Genomic DNA, 14014 nt, shown 5'->3' on the forward strand with positions numbered 1-14014 from the left:
TTTCGAGTGTTTTCTTATGAATTTTCCTATATTGGCTCAGCAAGGACATCTTTGCAGGGCTGTGAGGAGTAGAGGGTAGCCACCCTGGGGGTCTCACTTGGCCCCAGAGTAGTGCTTCTCGTATGAGTCTACAGTACTCAGACTTTTCTGGGAACATATGGGCGTGTTGTAGCTTATATGGTCAGAGATTTCTGTTGGAAGATGTGAAAGTTTCGATGTTTACCTTCTGTAAGGTGTTTTTTGTCTCCTTAAGTGTGAACCAAGGAACAGGTGTGGCCCAAAATAAGACTGTCAGAACTCTTGGCTAAATAGCTTTGCAGCCAGGCAGGATGATCTGCAAGCAGGTGAGTGTACCTGCAGCCCCACCCTCCTGTTGTTGAGCTGGCAGCAAACAGCGTGGGCTGGTATCCCTGGATTGGAGAAGCAGGAAGAAAGACAGGGATGTGGATAAAGAGTGGGGTTTGGGCTTCTCCCAAGTTCGAATGCTTTGAAGGTGGCAAGGGTAGGACAGTTCTTCCTTCTGCGTCTTGTAACTCAGGCAGGACCAGGGAGACTCTGGCTCTGTTGATAGGCAGCCCCATCTGCAACAGAGCTGGACAGCTGATAACTCCCTCCTTGACATTTCTGTGGAGGAGGCAGCTGTTCTCTTGATGTAGCATCTATTACCTTAAATATTACAACTCCTCAAAGGAGAACCACGCCCACTGAGGCATCCTTTCCTTGAACTGTTGGAAGAGAAGCAGCTGGAAGAACCACAGCTGGGGATTGGGAACAGGGTTGAGGGGAGGCACATCTCCTGAAGCAGGTGGCAACCAGTCCCTGCAGGAGGGGCTAAGGGCAGGGTATAGTGGTAGGGAACTGAGTGATAGTGAGGAGACTGTCTGCCTTCCTTCCACAGGATGGTCCTATTCAAGTGAGCATCTTTTCATCTCCCTAGAGCTTACCCTACTAAGCCTGTTACCTTACTAACAGAGTGGGCTCTCAGGAGCACACCCTGGGACTGTGTCCTGATCCCTGTGACTGGGCCCTGCTTCTACTGGGTGGGACGTATTCTGCAAACTGCTGATATTTCATATCTGCTTATGCCATTGGAAAGGAACAGCAGATAACAGAGATCAGGGCAGGACACTGAGGGTCCATGCCAGGTTCATGAGGGCAGAGGCTAGTCCCTATTGGTGTGGCAGTAAATAACAGAGTGTTAGATGTCCTTTGTCCCTATCCTCCTAAGGATATGTGGAATAAGATGTCTGCTCAGAGCAAATACCAATAACAGTTGGCTTTGTGCAGTAGACATCTTATGGCATGTAGGTGGGTTTTCAGTAGTCTGCTTCTGTCCCATTCTGTGTGGTCTGGGATCCTTGTTCCCCCACAGCTGATGAGCCCCCTCTGCATTCACCATTAACCACCACCTCTCTGTGGAGCATCTTTCACCCCAGGATCTACAGTGCCTCACAGGAGTCTGCCTTGGGGCTGCTCAGTCCCTTCGTGAGGGAAGCCATGCTTCTCTCCAGCTGGGTGGGTTGAATCGTCAGGACCCCACTGGGTGTATCTCCTCCTAATCCCTGCAGCGTGCCTGGGAACAGGCCTCAGCAACTCTAGCTTGATTGTAGGTGCCATCCGAGCCTCACAAGTGAGTGCCAACTGAGGCTGGTAAAGGGAAGAAGCTGACTGGTGATGGCCCTGAGTTAAGGCCTATAGGGTGCCTCAAGGTAGCCCTGCCTAAAAGCCGGAGGGGTTGGGGGAGGCGCAGCTCAGAGGTTCTCTGAAGCCACTGGAGCAGCTGCCCAGGACAAGGGCTGTGGGAAGTTTGGGGTTTGTGTGCTTAGTGCTGCCCAACCCCTTCTGCCTTTCTCATTACATTCTTTCTCTAAGTTATCCTTGGGAAATGACCTGGATAGGAATGGAGGGGTAAAAACCAGAGGCCTTGTAGCTCTGGCAACAGGTTCTACTGGGCAGTCAGGACAGAGGATGTTTGGCAGTTGGGCCCAAGGGCCAGGTAGCTGGTCAAAACTCCTGGTGGTTCACATGGTAGTTAATGATATTGATGCCACAGGACCCGCCTAGGTTCCTGCTGTGGAGCTTGTTCCATGTAAGAGGCCCTCTGCTTACCTGCTACTCTTCCCTGGGCTGGCAGCCTCCCTTGGCCCTATGGCCAGTTGAGCCCAAGGTCCTTTTCCGTGGGCCTCTCTTCCCTCACCCACAGGGAGACCTGTATCACCACAACATATCAGGGCTGCTCAGCAGCCTTTTGAAGTAAGGCAACTAAGATAACATGTAAGTTAGTATCCTTGGGCTTGGGAATTTCTTGTTCACAGTATGCTGTTTGCTTTTTCCAAACACCAGCTCTCACCTCTCTGTAGCATAGAGGTTAAGATTCTGAATTTAAGACTTTTAGGGCAAGTTAAGTCCTTTGAGATAAGAGGTTTCATCAACAGCAGAAGAGCCAGTTCTGAAACCTGAGTTTGTCAGTCTCTGAAAACAGATTATTAGGTGTCTTCTGGTGTGGCTGGAGGCTGGGGCCACATGAGGGTGGAGCTGAGTGGGGACCAGTTACTGTTCAACCCCTTGTTGCCTCTCAAATGTTGGGCCAAGGGAGTCTGTACCTAGGGGTCCTGGAAATACTGGAATACCATGCTGGACCTCCTTTTGGGAAGAATTTTACACTTGCCAATTTCTCAAGATATGGCAATGTGTGCAAAAAGTCACAGGCTCCTTCATTACCAGAGGTTGCCCATCCACTGATTTTCCCCAGAGTTTCAAAAGGAGTTCAGTAGAAACAAGAATAAGCCAAACTCAGCCTCAGAGGAGAGATGCTAAAGCCTGGGAGCTGAGGTTTTGCTTCAGTTTAGTAGAACAGTGTCATCCCTTTTCTTAGCTTGATTCACATGGATGACAGACCCAGCCTGTCCTATGGGAGTCTTAGATATAGGTGGGTGGCCCTGTCAGATGTGCCAGATGCCACTTGAGCCATGTCCTAGCCAGACTCAGCTAGACCCATCCTGGCCGTTTCTGGGCCAGATCAGGTGTCTATTTCTATCAGGGTAGGGGAGGATTATGACCTGTGGAAGGCCCTGTTATTTGTAGATGCTGGCTGTACAGTCCCTCACTCTGCCCATGGCTTCAAGCTGACACCTGGTTCTATCTCAGTGTAGGGCCTGGAAGCTCCTACAAGGGCAGTTTCCACCTGGTATCACAGCTGTTTGTAGAGATAGCCTTTTACTCCTGCCCTCTTTACTTTGGCTTCCATGTTACCATGAAGGGAAGACCTCCCCCAGAGTACCCCTAGCTCCTCTGCCCTGGAGCTGTCAGAGGCATCGCCTTAAGGTTTTTCCTTGGTCACAAGGTTCTGAGAGTTTGGGGTAACAGTCATGTGAATACTATGACTTGGCTTCTCTGATGCCACCCCACAGAGTTTGCTGAATGAAAAAATCTCTTTTGCTTTCCTATTATCCATTGTCGAGCTACTCTAGGTGGTGAGTATTATCAGATTTTTTAAAGATATTTGAGGTTATGGGAAAAACATTTGTCTGATGGATTTCCGGGGAGGGGTGGCTCTGAGTGAGTGACCAACCTTGAGAAGCAGTTCTGCCATGAGGTCTTCCACGACATATGTGCTCTCTCCACAGCAACCCCAGGTTTAGAAGCACCTTGGCCAGGTCAGCCCAGCACCATCCAGGCTCGCAAGTGACACAGCTGTTGAGCTCTGCCAGTGCTCCAAGGGCCAGGTGACCTCCCCAGGAAACCGGGGAAAAGCAAGAGTGGATGAGGCCTGGGGCGGCCATTGGTGTGCTGTTTGTCAGGAGAGCCAGCTCTACCTCTGCTCATTCCCTCAGGGCAAAAGGGAGCAAGAGGTCTGAAGTGCCCAGACTTGACCACAGAGCTGCTGTTAGAGATGGAGAGAGCAGGGAAACTTGGCAGTGAGTGCCTCCTGTGGGCTGGTGGTCCATGTTCATTCTCATTTAATCTTCCCACCAACCCTGAAAGAGTTCAGCCGAGGGAACTCAGAGAGGGCTAAGAAGTGACAGAATTGGGATTCAAACCCAAGTCTTTCTGATCTCAAAGTCCAGTGATGATCAGGACTCATTTGTTGGGGAGAGATGACTAATTTGGTGGCATGGGGGTCAGCACTCAGGCTAGTTTTGTGAGACATGAGCTGGATTCTGTGTGTTGGTCAGCTGTGGGCCAGAATCAGAACCTAGTGGGCAGACGCAGCACCACCCCTTCCAGGGTTCTGTGCTAGTGTGCTGATGATGTGGAAATCTTTCCACTCACCAGTAGAAGTCTCCATGCCTTGTTCTTCTGGGACTGAGACCTTTGATGTGTTCTGGCAGATGGGAGTGGTGTAGTGGGGCTCCTGAAGCAATCATGCTGGAGTCTCTGGCACCCCCATAGGGAATACCCCACTATAACCAGGAATGGCATCTGGGAGTGCCCAGACGATGAGCCATTTCCTCAGCCACCCCTACACTTCTGTGATTGGAACTTCTCCTCTGAGTGATGATGAAGGGGGAAGTGGGTGGTGCTACTTGGGGCCTCTGGCTTGAACGTGGCATGGCTTCTCCTTGAGTCACTGGCATCTGATAGGTATGTGACGTGGCAGGGATAGGCTTTTCTGTGTGGGCACCATGCTGGCTACCCGATCTGTTCTCTCTGGGAGTGACAGGGCTTATTCTGTTTGGAGAGGGAAGAATGGTTAGTTGGGTGGCACTCTCCAGAGTGTTGTCCCCATTGTACAATGCCAGCTGTCCTTTGACCCAGAGCCACCTGGACCTGACTCCCAGTGGGGCCTGATAGCTGTGCATGGCAGCCATGCCTCCTCGTTTTCTTCTAGCCTTCACATCCACTGTCCTCTGAGATAGCTGGCGCTGGCCCTGTGGTGGTGATAACTCTCACTCCTGGGCATATCACCGCAGCCTCACACCAGGCCCATCCAGGAAGTGTTGACTGCTCATGCTGCTAGGGCTCACGCTTAGAAAGTTGCTGACTTTGGCTCCAGGGCAGGAATAAGGGATTGGAGGAAGCCCTGTCCTGAAACAGAAGGTGGTAGGGCTGGAGGGGAGGCTTACCTGGCAGAGGTATGGGAGAGACCATAGCTGCTAAACCCTTTTAATGGGAAGGAGGACTTTAGAACCATGGATCCTTCTAGAGCTAGCAGGGATATTTTCATCACTTACCCTGTATCATAGATGAGAAAACTGAGACCCAGCTAAGTTAAATGACTTTCCCAAGAGTAGAGCCAGGTTTGCAGCCTCCTTCCAGGGCCCTAGAAGTGGCTTCACCATTCGTCTGTATAAATGGGGGCACGATGCAGGCAGACAGCTCTAATTGCTTTGCTTTGCTTTTCTTGAAAAGAAAAATCAGAACAACAGTTACAGTCAAGCCCACAATTGGCCATAGGTGGTGTGTCAACGTGGTCTGACCCCAACGTCTTGTACTTTAGGCTTCCTGCCAGCCCTTGACCTCATTACCTTCATTTCAACAAACATGTCTTGAGCACCTACTGTGGACTAGATGTTATGCAAGGTAAACAAAAAGATGCTTGAATGTAGCCCTTTAGTCAGAACAATGGTTGCTTCAAGGGAGAGAATCCCCTATCTCTAACCAGCTTGTCCAGCCAGATCTCAGGCAGGGCAAACAAAGGAGCAAAGTCTCAGGGACTCAAATGCTGTCTGGGACTTTGACTCTTTGTCTCTTGCCTTTGCTTTCTGCTTATAAGCTAATAAGCTAAAGCTATAGTCTGTCAGACTGGCTTTCTATATGAGGTTGAAACAGTGGCAGCACAGAGCTTTGAGACCTGCTCCCCTCCCAGCTCCCTTGTAGAAAAATTCCAGGAAGCTCTCTTATTGGTCCAGCTTGGGTCAGGGAGGATGGCTTACTAGGAGCCACAGGGTTGGCACAGGGAAGGAGCTACTTCAGAGGAGTGTGATCCCCCAATGAAGGGGGGCTGGCAGACAAATCCTGGTACTTCCTGTTCCTCTTTCCTGCTGTTTGTTCTTGCAGCCTTGGGGGAGGGGTACTAGGAGGCTTTATGCCCAGTTCCTTCTCAAAAGTAGGTGGACCCCAGCCAGACACCAATAGGAAGTAGTGTTGGTCAGGTTGGCCAAGCCTAGCATTCAGAAACTTTGGAGGGGTTACCTGAGGGAGCCCAGTCTTGAGGAACTCATGCTGTTCTACCCTCAGAGCATCTTATTCCCTACAGTTGGATTGGGGGCCACCTCAGGAAGGAGGAAATTTTGTCTTTTCCTTCGCAGGTTCCTGCTTGGTGCTTACCTGAGTCCCTCAGGATAGGAGAACCAAGCTTCTGAGAGTGTTACCTACAAGACCACAGGGCTTCGTGGAGCCTCTCAGTGTCTCAGTTTCCTCAACTCTCACGTGGGGATTATGTACCTACTTATTGTTTTGGAGATGTGGAGTTTTTCTTACAAGTAGATACCTAGAGCCCTTTGACAATGATGTCCAGTTGCTCTCCCTTCATTTTGTCTGAGAAGGTGGGTGACTACCCAAGGCCTGCCATCTTGGAGGGACAATGCTGTGTCCAGGACCAGACTACAGAGGCCCTTCAGGCCACAATGGCTACCCTGGCATCCAGGATACAGTGTTTCTTCCTAATGGAGGCCATACCCCACCTCCTTAGGACGCTAGCCTGAGATTGACAACAAAAAATAGAATGTGCAACAGCAGTTAGGCCTTGGCCTTATGGTTTTTCTCCTGTCTGCCCAATTCCTCCAGAACAGCGGTGGTAGTACCAGCTTCTGTCTGCTGTACAGCTTCTCAAGTCCTGGGGAGAAGATTCATTGAGGGTGGGTAACTGAATCCACTTAGAGTAACTTCATGCCCTTTAACATCTTCATCTATTTTAGGCTTCTGGTGCCTTTCTCTTATGTTTGTTCTGCCCTTTCTAGTCCTTGACTAGCCTGAATTTTTCTCCCAGAGAAAAACAGAAAGCCTTTGTGTGAAGACAACACATAGGAAAACCCTCCAGTGATTTTAAGTCTTCTCTCCACACCACTGTTTGTTTAGTGAATGTTACCCATGGCAGCCCTGCTGTGTCTGGGATGAGCCAGTCATTTCACCTGCCTTGTATTGCCACGTGACTACTTGGATGTCTAATAAGACATCTCAAACTTAACGTGTCCTAAGGGCCTGCTCCTTCTGCCCATCTTTCTTGTCTCTTAGTAAATGATACCACCACCCACCCGTTTGCCTAGGACAAAAACCTGGGAGTCATCCTTACTTGCTGTCATCCCATCAGTGCCCACATCCAGCAAATCCTGTTGACCCTCCTCCCAGTCTTTCCTAAGTCTCACTCAGCTCCAGCCACCTGATCACCTTTTTGTTTCTCAGACATGCTGAACTCATTCCCTTTACCCCAAAAGTTCTTCCTTCTAGTCTCTCATCAAGCAGATCTCCTCAAGGATCACCCCTCAGTGAGGATTAACTTGACTGCTCCATCCTGATCAGTCCTCCCCCCAACTCCCACTTCTAGCCCACCATTTGCTTTGTTTTCTTTACAGCATAGTTTATCTACCAGGAGTTTTGTTTGCTTATTGGTTTACTTACACATTATGTCTTCTCTGCTCCTTTTACACTACTGACCACCTCTGCTCTGTCAACTCCATGGAGTATGCCTTTGTTAACTAATTGATGACAGGTGGATGATGCATGTTCTTTCCAGAGGATGGGAAGGTACCATGGTGGTCTTAAACCAAGCTGCTGCTGCTGCAGCCACTGTTACTAGATGAGGGTATAATAGCATTCTGTTTTTAACCCAAGCTGCCTTTCACACACATATATGTACACCTTATACACACATAAAGGCCCCTAGTTGTGTTTGGAAAAAGTTTTAGCTATGAAATGATAGCTTCAGTTGAAGATATATTACAGCTCTGTGATTTTCTTGGAAAAGCTTTTAACTTTTGAATTGCATTTTGAAGAGCAGAAGACAAGTAGCTGTGGTGTTGCTTCTTTGCACTGATCATTTCAGGTGCTCAGAAGCTTCTTCTATAGTCATAAGGGACTGTATTCGTTTCCTGTTGCTGCTGTAACAAGAGTAGTGGCTTAAAATAGTAGTCTTACAGTTCTGGAGGACAGATGTCCTAAAATCAGGGTGTCCTCAGAGTGATGTTCTTTCTGGAGGCTCTGAGGAAGAATCTATTTCCTTGCCTTTCTAGCTTCTAGAGTCCACCTATGTTCCTTGACTTATGGCCCTATCCTCCATCTTCAAAGTCAGCAGTGTAGTAGCATCTTCCATTTTCTCTCTGCTTCCATCATCACATTGCCTTTTCTGACCTGACTCTCCTGCCTCCCTCTTACAAGTACCCTTGTGATTGCATTACTCCACCCTCCCCACCCCAGAGAATCCAGGATAATCTCCCCACTTCAAGAGCCTTGACTTAATCACTTATACAAAGTCTTTATTACCGTGGAAGGTAGCATATACTCAGATTCTGGGGATTAGGAGTTGGACATCTTTGGGAGGCCTCATTCAGTGTACCACAGGGACTATGAATTTTCTTTCCCCAGGCTTATCTGTATAATGATAAACCATTTAGGAATTGAAGGGGGAAAAAAAAGCAGGAAAACGTGTCTATTTTCCAGTCAAACTGAGGTTTTGGTGAATCCTGAATTGACTCTAAATATTTTATGTTTTTTAAATTAAGCTCTTTAGTTTTTTAAAACCTAAAATCCATATTTATAGCTTAAGTAGCTTGATGTAAAAATCTAAAAATTCTATGGTAGTTTTATCAAAATAATTAGTTCATTTTTGAAAAAAGTATTCAAAATACTTAACTTTTAATTTTAGGTCTTTGAAAATGTAAGCATCTGTTGTTTTGGTGTAGTTACTGAGCTCCCATACACTGAGACAAAAATAGCTCCCAAATATCCTTGAGTCACTGACTAAGTAGGAAACTGTTCTTCCAGATGATTTCACTAACTTTAATAAATCAAATGGCCACATTTTTATTAGGTTTTTTAGAGTACCTACTGCTTCAATTGGAGAAAGCTTAAAAAAAAAGAAAAGAAAGAAAGAAAGGGAACACCTTTCAGCTTGTGCCTTCTACCTTCTAGACAGTAAAATCTGCACAAAAGTTATGTCCCACAAGATCATCCTTGTGTGAGAAAGTGAGCTGGTACTAGTCACCACACACAAACACACAGTGTGTGTGCGCACACCTGTAACACCTGTCAGACTTCTAACTGTCAAAGGTGAGGGGAGGGATTGGTGAACGAGACAGGGACAGTCCCAGAAACAGTGACTGGTGATTGATTGGAGAGGCTCAACAGGAACCAGGGGTTGATAAGGATGTAGTCAGTGTGTTTGGGAAGGACCAAAGAATGTTATGGAAAACTTAAGGGTGCAAGCTTTGGGATCAGATTCTGATGCACTGACAAAAGGGAGGGCCCAGTGGGCATCAGTCAGCAGCTGTGGGCATAGTTCTGAGAGGAATCATAGGAACAGCAAGCAACTCTCCTGAAGGATTATTTGGGGAGGGCTAGACTGGGCAATGGCTTTGCTGGACAGTCGTCTCCCATAACCATATGGTCTCTTGGAGGTAGTAATCAGTGGATTTGGCTTTAGGGAAGGCTGTGCTGGTCAAGCAGCATTGAGGAGAGCCCCACCTCTGTCCCTGGCATCCCAGGCCCCTGAAGCAGAAGTTTGAGTTTCTAGTAGCTGCAGGGCACATCTTGGGATATTCCATGCTGAGAACTCAGGCCTGTGACCTAAAGTCAGATGCTCTTGGCTTTGTCTGGATCATACATACGTTCTTTGTGTGTGGAAAGTGGGGCATCTTGCTTAGGAACGCTTTCCCTGTGGACACTGTAATCTTCACAAAAGCTACTAGAATTGGTGAGTTTGACAAGGATGCAGGATACCAGGTGAACAGATAAAAAATAAAATATGTGTGTGTGTGTTTCATAGCTTTATTGAGATAAAATTTACATAACATAAAATCTACCTATTTAAATTGTACAGTTCAGTAGTTTTTAGTATGTTTACAGAGTTGGACAACCATCATCTAATCTAATTTTAGAACATTTTTATCACTCCAGAAAGAAACCTTGACCCCAACCACCCACCCCCGAAGTCAATTATATTTTGATAGAATACCAAGAAACAGTTCAAAATTAAAATTTAAAAATAACATAATAGCATCAAAGGTGAAATACTTAGAGATAAATTTGTCAAAACATTGTTGCAAGAAATTAAAGAAGTCCTAAATAAATGGAAAAGTATAGCAGGTATATCCGTTCATGGATTTGAATAATCAATATTATTAAGCTATCTATTCTATCCAGATTAATCTATAGATTCAACACAATCCCAGACAAAATCCCAGCAGGCCTTTGCAAGATATTGTTAAGAAAATGAAACAGACAAGCCACAGACTGGGAGAAAATATTTGCAAAACACATTTTGTATCCAAAATATATCTAGAACCTGTACAGCTCAATTTTTAAAGTGGGTTAAAGATCTGAAAAGACAAAGGGACTTCTGGTCAAGATGGTGGAGTGGTAGGACCACGAACTTGCCTCTCCTCAAGACTACAACGAAACCACAGCTGGATGCTAAACAACCATCAAAAAAAGACTGGAACCATTAAAAAAGATTTTCTGCAACTGGAAACATAAAGAGGGAACCACAGCAGAATGGTAGGAGGGGCATGCTCGCCATATAATTGGGCCCCATACCCCCCGGGTGGGCAACCCACAAGCTGAAGATTTAAGTCGCAGAGGCCCTCCCACAGGAGTGAGAGCTATTAGCCCCATGTCAGGCTCCCCAGCTCGGGTCCTGGCATTGGGAAGAGAAGGAGACCCCAGGACATCTAGTTTTGAAGGCCATGGGGACTTGGCTCTGGGAGCCTCATGGGACTGGGGGAAACAGAGACTCCATTCACTTGGGAAGCGTACATGGAAACGCACGTGCCCCAGGTCCAAGGGCAGAGGCAGCGATTTCATAGGAACCTGGGCCAGGCCTGCCTGCTGGATTTGGAGGGTCTCCTGGTGATGTGGGGGGACGTCTGTGGTTCACTCAGGGGTCATAAAAGCTGGTGGCGACATTCTGGAGTGTTGATCTACATGAGCTTCCCTGGAGGCTGACATCTTGGTTGGATCATTAGCACCAAGGCCCAGCCCCACCCAACAGCCTGTAGGAAAGCCTCAGGCCAAACAACATACAGGGTGGGAACACAGCCCCACTTATCAGCAGACTTCCTAAGCCACAAAGGCCTCTAGACACAGTCCTACCCACCAGAGGTCCAGGACCAAGCTTCACCCAGCAGTGGGCAGGCATTGGCTCCTCTTGCCAGGAAGCCTGCATTAGCCTCTAGTCCAGCCTTATCCACCAGGGGCAGATACTAGAAATAAAAAAACAATAATCCCAAAGCCTGTGGAAGGAATCCACAAACACATAGAAAGATAGATATGAGGCGGCAGAGGAATATCTCCCAGGCCAAGGCACAAGATAAAATCCCAGAAGAAGAAATAAGTGATGAGGAGATAGGTAATTTATCTGAGAAAGAGTTTAAAGTAATGATGGTTAAGATGTTCAGAGAACTCAAGAGGAGTATAGATGCACAGAGTGAAGTTTTTAGCAAAGAGTTGGAAAATATAAAGAATACCTAGAGTTGAAGAATAAAATCAGTGAAATGAACAATACACTAGAAGGAACCAAGAATAGACTAAATGAGGCAGAAGAAGGGATCAGTGAGCTAAAAGACAGATTAGTGGAAATCACTACTTCAGAACAGAAAAAAGAAAAAAGAATAAAAAGAAGTGAGGATAGTTTAAGAGAACTCTGGGACAACATGAAGCACTCTAACATTCGCATTATAGGGGTCCCAGAAAGAGAAGAGAGAAAGGACCTGAGAAAATTTTGGGAGAGATAATAACCGAAAACTTCTCCAACTTGAGAAAGGAAATAGTCACCCAAGTCTTGGAAGCACAGAGAGTACCACACAGGATCAACCCAAAGAGGAACACACCAAGGCACATAGTCATCAAATTGACAGCAATTAAGGATAAGGAGAAAATATTAAAATTAGCAAGAGAAAAGCAACAAATAACATACAAGGGAACTCCCACAAGGTTATCAACTGATTTTTCAGCAGAAACTTTACAGGCCAGAAGGGAGTGGCACAATATATTTAAAGTGATGCAAGGGGGAAACTTACAACCAAGAATACTCTATCCAGCAAGGCTCTCATTCAAACTTGATGCAGAAATCAAAAGATTCACAGATAAACAAAAGCTAAAAGATTTCAGCACCACCAAACAAATGTTAAAGGACCTTCTCTAATCATCAAACCATAAGAAAAGAGAACAAAAAGAAGAAAGAGGGGAAAAAAAGAGAGACCTACAAAAGATTGCTTTGGCTGTTTAGGGTCTTTTGTGGTTCCTTATAAATTTTGGAATTGTTTGTTCTGGTTCTGTGAGGAATGTTCTGAGTATTTTGATGGGGGTTGCATTGGATCTGTGGATTGCTTTGGGTAGTGTGGCCATTTTGATAGTGTTGATTCTTCCAGTCCAAGAGCAAAAGAAATCTTTCCATTTCTTTGTGTCATTTCAGTTTTCAGAGTATGGGTAACCTCTTTGTTTAAGTTTATTTCTAGGTATTTTGTTGTTTTTGATGTAATGGAAATGTCTCTGCCAATTATAAAATTCTGGTTTTTGAAGTGAAAAAAAAAGTTAATTAAGGGCCGCAAATGGCAAAATATCCTTTTTTATGGGTGAGTTGTATTCCATTACATACATACATATATGCTGCATCTCCATTTTCTATTCAACTATTGATGTACATTTAGGGTGCTTCCATATCTTGGCAGTTATAAATAATGTTGCTGTTAATAGCAGGGTGTATGTGTCTTTTTGAGTTAATTCTTATTTCGTAGTTGGCTTTATTCCTTTGATAACTATGAAAGTTTAAAAAGCGAAAGCTCTAAGTGTTCTTAGAAACAATGAACAGTACATATACGTAAATTTAAAAATATATATGCGGTTAAAAAAAATGATCTATCAAGCCATGAAAGACACAGAAGAAACTTAAAAGACATATTACTAAATGAAAGAAGCCAGTCTGAAAAGGCTACAAACTGTACAATTCCAACCAAATGACATTCTGGAAAAGGCACAGCTACAGAAACAATAAAATGATCGTGGTTTCCAGTGCTTTGGGGGGAGGGAGGGAGGGAGGGAGGAAGATGGAGCACAAGGGATTTTTAGGGCAGTGAAATTATTCTGTATGATACTATAGTAGTGGCTACATGTCATTATGCATTTGTCAAAACTCACAGAATGTAAAACATCAAGAGTAAACCCTAATGTAAACTGTAGACTTTGGTTGATAATAATATGCCCTTGTTGGTTCACCGATTGTACCAAATTTGCCACACTGATGAGGGATGTTGAGGGTAGAGGAGTATATACGTGTGGATGGGGAGGGCTATGGGGGAACTCTGTGTTTTCTGCTCAATTCCGCTGTAAATCTGAAACCGCTCTAAAAAAATAAAGTCTTTTTAAAAAAAAGATTTGAAAAGACAATTCAATAATTTTCTAATAAACTGATGGTAAATAAATATATGAAAAGATGCTCAACATCCTTGGACATTGGGGAAATGCAAATTGAAGCCATAAGGATATTAGAGCCACTTCATGCCTACTAAAATGTCTAAAAGAAAAAGAAAAAACCAAAAACAACTGACAATACTGTGCTGATGATAATGTGGAACTCTACATTGCTGGTGGGAATGCAAAACAGTACAGCCACTTTGGAAGACAGTTTGGCAGTTTGTTATCAAGGAAAACATATTTTATGACCCAGCAATACCACTTCTAAGTATTTACCCAGGAGAGATGAAATCATGTATCTGGACAAAGACCTGTATACAAATATTTATTGGCTTTATTCAAAATATCCAAAAATTAGAAACAACTAAATGTCATCATCTGGTGAACAGATAGAGAAGCTGGTATATCCATACAATGGGGTGCTACTCAGCAATAAAAAGAAACAAAG

At 45.3% G+C, this 14014-nt stretch overlaps 1 protein-coding gene across 1 annotated transcript in view; it reads left to right on the plus strand.

Annotated features, from left to right (window-relative positions):
- The window catches only part of RANBP10 (RAN binding protein 10), a 60462-nt gene that overhangs the window by 28452 nt on the left and 17996 nt on the right, over positions 1–14014 (plus strand). The gene's annotated exons all lie outside the window — the stretch shown is intronic.

This window comes from Camelus bactrianus, chromosome 9 (genome assembly GCF_048773025.1).
Source record: "Camelus bactrianus isolate YW-2024 breed Bactrian camel chromosome 9, ASM4877302v1, whole genome shotgun sequence".
In the NCBI taxonomy this organism is placed as follows: domain Eukaryota; kingdom Metazoa; phylum Chordata; class Mammalia; order Artiodactyla; family Camelidae; genus Camelus; species Camelus bactrianus.